Source organism: Puma concolor, chromosome C1, assembly GCF_028749965.1.
Source record: "Puma concolor isolate L17-30 chromosome C1, mPumCon1.1.hap2, whole genome shotgun sequence".
In the NCBI taxonomy this organism is placed as follows: domain Eukaryota; kingdom Metazoa; phylum Chordata; class Mammalia; order Carnivora; family Felidae; genus Puma; species Puma concolor.
This window is the reverse complement of record NC_141674.1, coordinates 181967562-181976547: the sequence shown is the minus strand read 5'-3', so window position 1 is coordinate 181976547 and position 8986 is coordinate 181967562. Positions and strand designations below refer to the sequence as shown.

The following is an 8986-nucleotide window of genomic DNA, read 5'->3' as shown; positions in this document are numbered from 1 at the left end:
GCTTTTGTAACTTGATAAACCATGTAAACCTCAAATCAATACCTAGCACTGTAAAACAGAACAGAACCTTAAAGAATTCTTGTTAATGTCAAGAGCAAGGTAAGAATGTCCATTCTCACCACAAATACCAGTATTGAGAAAAAAAAAAATCCCTATCATCTCTACCACTCAACACGACTTGTTTTCTGGGCTTTCTATTCTGTTCTCTTGATCTGTGTGTCTATTTTGGACCAGTACCGTACTGTTTTGATTACTAAAGCTTTGTAGTAGTAGATCTTGAAATCTGGAATTGTGATTCTTTACCTTTGTTCTTCAAGATTGCCCTGGCTGTTCAGGAATTTGTGTTTCCATACATGGCATTAAATGTGTAGATTACCTTTGGTACCACGGACATTTTAATGATATTGGTTCTCCCAATCCATGAACATGGAATGTCTTTCCATCTATTTGTGTCTATATTCAATTTCTTTCATCAGTGTTTTATAGTTTTCAGAGTATAAGTCTTCACTTCTTTGGGTAAGTTTATTCCTATGTATTTTATTCATTCATTCATTCATTCATTTATTTATTTAGTGCAATTGTAAATGAGATTTAAAAAAAATTTCTTTCTGCTACTTCCTTATTGCTGTACAGAAATGCAATAGATTTCTGTTTATTGGTTTTTTATCCTGCAGCCTTCCTGAATTCATTTATCAGTTCTTGTAGTGTTTTGGTGGAGTCTTGAGTGTTTTCTATACATAGTATCATGTCGCCTGCAAATAGTGAAAATTTTATTTCACCTTACCAATTTGGGTGCCTTGTATTCCTTTTTCTTATCTGATTACTGTGTCCAGGACTTCCAGTACTATGTTGAGTAAAAGTGGTGAAAGTGGACATCCTTGTCTTATTCCTGATCCTAGGGGAAAAAAAAAAAACTCTAGGTTTTTCACCATTAAGTATAATTTTAGCTGTGAGTTTTTATATATGGCCTTTATTATGTTGAGATATATTCCCTCTATACCTACTTTGTTGAGAGTTTTTATCATAAATGGATGTTGTGCTTTGTTAAATGCTTTTTCTGCTTCAATTGAAATGATCACATGGTTTTTACCCTTTCGCTTGATGTGATGTATCACCTTGATTGACTTACGAATATTGAGCCAAGCTTGCATCTCAGGAATAAATTCCACTTAATCATGGTGAATGAGTTTTATAACCAATTGTTAGATTTCATTTGCTAATACTTTGTTGACGATTTTGAATCTATGTTCTTCAGAGATATTTGCCTGTAGTTCTCTCCTCTCTCTCTTTTTTGTAGTGTCTTTTTCTGGTATTAGAGTAATGCTGGCCTCATAGAATGATTGTGGAAGATTTCCTTCTTCTATTTTTTTAAATAGTTTGAGATTAATAGGTATTTATTCTTGTTTAAATATTTGGTAGACTTCACAAGTGAAGCCATCAGGCCCTGGACTTTTATTTGTTGGGAGTTTTTTGATTACTGATTTAATTTCATTGCTGGTAATTGGTCTGTTCAAATTTTCAATTTCTTCTGGATTCAGTTTTGGGAGTTTATATGTTTCTAGGAATTTATCCACTTATTCTATGTTGTCCAGTTTGTTGGAACATAATTTTGCATAATATTATCTTATTATCTTTTGTATTTCTGAGGTATCAGTTCTTATTTCTCTTTTCTTTTTTAAAGATCTTATTTATTATTATTATTTATTATTATTTTGTTGTTATTGTTTCACTTGTATTTCATAATTATAAGCTTCACTCTGCAATCCAGCTAAACTTGGAGGAGAGTAAGGAAATCATGGGACCATGGAACTGCAGCAGGAGCACAAAGATTATAGGAAATTTTGAGCATATGGGGGTGGTGGGGTGTTCTCCCAAGCTATAGAAGGAGTGGTCCAGTGGTTAAGATAAGACACAGGTCAAAATTTTAGACTTGTCCATAGTCAACAATGGTGATCTTCCCGCTGGTCTTGCCATTCCTGGACCCAAAGCACTCCCTGGCTTCCACGATGTTCATGCCCTCCTTCACCTTGCAAAACACCACGTGCTTACCATCCAACCACTTGGTCTTGGAGGTGCAGATGAAAACTGGGAACCATTCGTGTTGGGTCCAGTGTTCACCATGGACAGGATGCCAGGATCTGTATGCTTCAGGATGAAATTGTCATCATCAAATTTCTCTCCATTGATGGGCTTGCTGCCAATGTTATGATGGCATGTGAAGTCACCACCCTGGCACATAAATCCTGGGATAATCCTGTGAAAGCAGGAACCTTTGTAACCAAATCCTTTCTCCCCAGTGCTCAGAGCACAAAAGTTCTCTGCTGTTTTTGGAACTTTGTGTGCAACAGCTTGAAGGAGACATGACTCGAGGGCTCGCCACCCATGGTGATGTCGTAGAACACAGTTGGGTTGACCATGGCTGGACAGTGTGGGTGGTTCCTGGGCAGCAGCATCTGCAAGGCCTGAAGATTTTATTATTAAGTAATCTCTACACCCAAGGTGGGGCTTGGATTTACAACCCCAAGGTCAAGAGTCACATGCTCTACTTACTGAGCCAGCCAGAGACCCCTGGTTTTATTGATCTGTTCTGTTGTGGTTTTTGTTGGTGTTGTTATTTGTTTGTTTAGTTTTGCTCTAATATTTATTATTTCCTTCCTTTTATTGGTTTTGGTTTTTGTTTGTGCTTCATTTTCTAGCTCCTTTAGGTGTATGATTCTGGATATATGTGAATTTAGGTTGTCAAAGAATATAATATTTGTTAAGGTAAAATTCTTCAGGGCACCTGGGTGGCTCAGTCAGCTGGATGCCTGACTTCAGCTCAGGTCATGATCTTACCATCCCATGAGTTCGAGCCCCCATCAGGCTCTCTGCTGACAGTTCATAGCCTGGAGCCTGCTTCAGATTCTGTGTCTCCTTCTCTCTCTGCCCCTCCCCCTACACGCACTTTGTCTCTCTCTCTCTCTCTCTCTCTCAAAAAGAAAATAAAAACATAAAAAATTTTAAGTAAAATTCTTCATCTGCTTAATACAGCTATTTCTGGACTCCAACATCATAGCTTGTATAAAATTTACTGCTGAATTTTAACCTAAATACTTAAAAGAGCACACTAAATACTAAACACTAGAAATATTAGAAAAGCAGGTAAACTACTACTTCTGGAAGATATGGTGTATTAGATAGCTTGAGCTGCTATAACAAAATAGCATAGACGAGGTGACTGAAACAACAGATACTTATTTCTCACAGTATTGGAAGCTGAGAAGTTCAAGATCAAGGTACCAGCAAGGTACCTAGTTTCTTAGGCATCTTCTTGGGTCTTGTAGGTGACTGCCAACTTGCTTTATTTTCCCATGATCTCTTCTTTGTGCACATGCAGGGAGAAAGAGCTTTCTGGTGTGTTTTCTTATAAGGACACTAATCCTATGGGATCAGGGACCCACCTCTAAAGCTCATTTTGTCTTAATTACTTCTTTAGTCCAAACACAACCACCCTGGAGGTTAGGACTTCCACATATGAATTTGGTGGGAGGGAACACAAAATTTCAATTCATAGCATACAGCGGTACTTTATACTATCATTTCACAAGAAACTACGTTTATCTTATTATGACATTTGACTCTGATAAAGGATTTTAGTCTGGTGAGAGACTTACAGAGTTTTATAATGAATGTCAACAGCAGGATTATATTATAATCATGGGAATTTGATTTGCAGCCAAATATAATTGGCTAATGAAACTAGTAAGCTCAATTTTTATCCCAGTATTTTAACATTTATTATTTTTCCAAGTACTGAATTTAGCCACAATTCATTTTTAAAAACTCTATTCTTTTTTTCTCTTTTCTGAAATTCTACTTTTTTCATCGATCCCACAACTATAACCACTCATCTGAGTGTACAACAGCAGATAAGCCAAAGCCAAACAGTTAAAATGACAAAAGGACATATGAAATTGTGACAGCTCAATGTATTATCATAATGCGGACTGAAGCTCCATAAATTTATGGGATATCCCAGGATTGGCTTTGGGATGCTGAATCAGAGATAAATGTGTCTTTAGAGCTTTTACTAAGTTACTGGACAGTGCTTCATCTGCTGCAAAGCTGAATTTTGTGAGAGTTTGTTAAATAAAACCTGAAGTCTTTTAGGCAAGAGCTTTAAGGATTGTTATAGTTCAAAACATAATAAAGACAGACCTCCACAGTATGGTAGACACACGCTGGGCAGAGGATGGTTATTGGCAATCTTTATTTTTACAATGAATATATGAAAGATTTGCACTTCAGCTGTGTATCATTCATAGCGTGTTTTAATATGTCTATATCTTTATATCATCTATATCTATATAGATATATAAACTGGCTACAGTTGTGACACTTGACATTGAAAATATTTACTTACCAGCCAGTTATTTATTGGATATGTTTAAATACTTCTTCCCAGAAGATAAAAGAGAATGGTAGTAGAATCATTTGTAGTATAATTAAATAATCTTGGATATGATTATTGTAGAACTTAATATCTCATAAACATGTAAGTATACTACAGATATAAATATATAAACATTGATATAGTAGTCTGAGATATAAATGTAGGCATAGATACATCTTAAATATAGACATACTCGACATACTCGTATTATATGATTACATATTTTATAAATGCATTCCTATTATATTTTCTAAATGTATATTATAATAGTGTAACATATGTATACATGTCAGAAAGAGAGGAGGAGGAGAGCTTGCACAGTTTGTTTTTTTAATTTTTTTTAACGTTTATTTATTTTTGAGACAGAGAGAGACAGAGCATGAATGGGGGAGGGTCAGAGAGAGAGGGAGACACAGAATCTGAAACAGGTTCCAGGCTCTGAGCAGTCAGCACAGAGCCCGACGCAGGGCTTGAACTCACGCACCGCGAGATCGGGACCTGAGCTGAAGTCGGACGCTTAACCGACTGAGCCACCCAGGCGCCCCTTGCACAGTTTTTATAAGCATAATAGGAAGATTAAAAGAGATAATGCAAGTACAGTTCTTATACCTGAATTTTCATTTCATTTCATTTCATTTCATTTCATTTCATTTCATTTCATTTCATTTCATTTTTGAGAGAGAGAGCGTGTGTGAGTAGGGGAGAGGGGTAGAGGGAGACAGAGAGACAATCTCAGGCAGGTCCCAAGCTCAGTGCAGAGCCCAATGAGGGGCCCCATCCCACCACCCTGCAATTGTGACCTGAGCCAAAATCAACTTGGATGCTCAATTGACCCAGCCACCCACGCGCCCCTTATCCCTGAATTTGTAGGTATTATTGATCAACATATGACAACTAGTCTTAGAAATTTTTTTCACAGATGCCTTATTTTATATAAAAAGGTATGTATTTAATAAATTTTAATCTAAACAAAAATAATTGCTTAGTTTCTTGGAGATTTAGAGAAAAGGAGTAAATGATAGTTATAAAATAATTGGGCTTGTTACGCACTGAGGATCAGCATGCAGGACTAGGAGCTCTGCTCTCCCTTAAGGCTACTGGTGCCATCCTGCGTCTGCAGTTCCAAATGCTCCTCTGTAGGGGTGCCTGGGTGGTGCAGTCCCTTACACCTCTGCCTCTTGGACTCACTTGGCTCAGGTCATGCATTGGGCTTCTGTGCCTATGGTGCAGGGCCTGCTTGGGATTCTGTCTCTCTTCTCTGCCTTTCCCCTGCTGTGCGTGTACTTTCTCTCTTTTTCTCTTTCTCTCTAAAAAAAATAAAAATAAAAAAATAAAACAACAACAACAAACAAATGCTCCTCTTTAGAGACAGCAATAGTCAGAATTACTGTTTGGACAAACTCCATTTTGACCCTCCAGTCACCTGTATTCAAAATGGAAAGTGAATTAAACATAACCTCATTCCTAAGCAGTCCACACACCTGGTCTTATTTTATTCAGATAGCCATGCTACTTTTGTAGCTATGTCATACCTGGAGGTGTATGCCCATACCATTCATTGCCCTCTGTTCTTTACAATAGAAAAAAATCATCTTAAAGGCTTATACTATTCATATCCTCAAGTTTAGGAAATCACCCTTTGGTCTAAAATGTCTAGGGTAAATTTGTGAAACGCTATGGACAGCCACACAAAACCTTGCATCTGTGTTACAGGGAAGCAAATATGCCAACAACTTAGTATTAAAGTCTCCATGTCTCTCACACCCCAATGTGCAGCTTCAAAGAAATAGTTCTATGTTTCTGCAGAAAAATTAAATAATATATTGATTGTTATTAGTATATACTTAATAAAGCTATAAAATTATTGCTAATGTTCCATATACCCAATTTTAAAAACAGCATTAATCAATCATTATTTTGCAAAAATTAAGTCATGAGATTGTAATGGAAGATTAATATAATTCATGGTATTTTAGTATAAATTTGTCAAAAAATTTTTGTTATAGGAATATTTGTTTCATATTTCAAATCCATTGTGATCCGATACTTTTGTAAAATTTAATAAAATTAAGTAAAATGAAGTAAAAAAATAAAATTCACTTTTAATTATTAGACATAACAAACATTAAAGTATATACATATAAGAGTTATACATGATAGAAATATCATTAGAGGAACAATATAGGAAAAACAAAATAAGTACAAAACTCTATTATCTTGTTCATAGTATACACATGAACACTTAAGAAAAAGTACTGTCTTCATGTTCATAAATGTTGTCCTTTTGCAATTATACTTAAATAAAATGTTATGAGAGAAGTAGCAATGCTCCACTTAAGTACCTACATGCATACTTTATACAAGTATTGAGGATATCTGAATGTAAAGTATTAATTGTGACAAATGAGCTTGTTGCTTCCTTGTTAGCCAACTTACATTGGATTGATAACAGTGATTATAAAGAATAATGTGCATCTAGGGGCGCCTGGGTAGCTTAGTTGGTTGAGTGTCCAACTTCGGTTCAGGAGAGGATCTCGCAGTTTGTGAGTTCAAGCCCCAGGTCGGGCTCTGTGCTGACAGCTCAGAGCCTGGAGCCTATTTTAGATTCTGTGTCTCCCTCTCTCTACCCCTTCCCTGCTCATGCTCTGTCTCTCAAAAATGAATAAACGTTAAAAAAAAGAATAATGTGTATCTACATTCTTTGTATATATTGTTCTAATAATAATGCTCAGAGTAGAGATTTATAAGCAATTTAAGCATTCTCTGGTTTATTATCTTTTTTTTCCAAAATAAAACAAGAAGCTCTGATTTTTGTAATGCATCTTTAATCATTTACTGGTAGCACAATACAGAAAATTCTCCTATAAAGTTACAGTTAAACGACTTTGAGAGAAATAAATAAATATTGGAACCATAAACTTCTGTATATTGATCTTCTAGTCAATAAAATTAAAATTCGATGTTTTAAGGAGTTTAGCAATAATGTTTTACAGGTGTGGAAGATGAAGAAAACCTTTACTTCACTGATAAACTTCAATTATGGAACATGACAATGTTCTGCAGAAACTGTTCTTCCTTACGTAGAAGTTTCCCAACAAGTAAAATTATCAATGACCACACTGGTCACACCCATTCAAAGAGAAGGCATGTGACTTTTCAATGGCAGATAAAAGTTAGAACATTAGCAGAACAGAGTTTCTACCGACTAAAATAAAGAGTTGGTTATGTTCCGAGACTTTAAAGGTGAAAATTGAATTGCAAGACCACATTGGCAACATCCGCAAGCTACAATGAGGCATACTTTATTAGCTATATTTCTTCCATGGATTGGACTCTCATATTGTTAGTCAGTTCTTGTATATTTTGAGCATTGGTGTCCTTGGAAAGGTAGTTGAGTTTCATATTTTGTCACAGTATTACCAAATATTTTAAGCAAACATCTTCAGTACAGCCTTCCAATAATATTTTCACGAGCCAGTAGAGTACTTTGCATGTATGCCACGGTAGGATTTAAATTCAAAACTACTTCACGTATTTTTTTATTGCTTTGTTTTGAACTTAATTCTTTATGATCTGTCTCTAAATGCTGCTAAAGTTTGATGGTTTTGTTACTTTATTAGCTAGCCTGCAAGAAAATATATAGTATTCTTTTAGCACTTCACTTATGGTTACAAAACCAATCATTTTATGAAAGAGCACATACTGGATAAAATCAGTGCACTTTGATCTGTAAACTTTCAAAATCATTACCATCATCACCCTTTGAATTACTACTGCATCACACTCAGAATGCATGTCTTTTTTTTCTTACTACCAGTGGATTGTAGTTTGCTGTATTAAAGGTAGAATTTAAATTAAATAACAAATATTTTTCTTACGTGTATTTCTCTGAAAATTTTTGAAATATTTTAAAATTTTAATTAAACTAACTCCCTTTCTCTCTCCCTTCCTTCCTTTCTTTCTTTCTTTCTTTCTTTCTTTCTTTCTTTCTTTCTTTCTTTCTCTTTCTTTTCTTTCTTTCTTTCTTTCTTTCTTTCTTTCTTTCTTTCTTTCTTTCTTTCTTTCTTTCTAATTGCAATGTAGTTAACTTGCAATGTTATATTAGTTTCAGGTATACAATATAGTGATTCAGCAGTTCCATATATTACTCAGTGCTCATCAAGACAAATGTACTCTTAATCTCTTTTACCTTTTTCACCCATCTCCTCTCCTCTCTGGTAATACGTTTGTTCTCTGTAGTTAAAAAGTCTGTTTTTTGCTTTCTCTCTTTCCCTCTGTTCATTTGTTTTGTTTCTTATATTCCACATATGGTATGTGGAAAAATCATATGGTATTTTTCTTTCTGTGACTGACTTATCTCGCTAGCATTGTGTCCCACCATCAGTGCAGGAGGTTTCCTTTTTCTCACATCCTTGCCAACACTGTGTTTTTGATTTTAGCCATTCTGACAGGTGTGAGGTGATATCTCTTTGTGGTTTTAATTTGTATTTCCCTTAGGATGAGGGATGCTGAGCATTTCTCATATGTCTGTTGGCCATTTGTATGTCTTCTTTG

General features: G+C 35.3%; 1 pseudogene; it reads right to left on the bottom strand.

Annotated features, from left to right (window-relative positions):
* Positions 1-1924: 1924 nt before the first annotated feature.
* On the bottom strand, positions 1925-2438 carry LOC112871075 (peptidyl-prolyl cis-trans isomerase A pseudogene; annotated as a pseudogene).
* Between the last annotated feature and the right edge of the window lie 6548 nt (positions 2439-8986).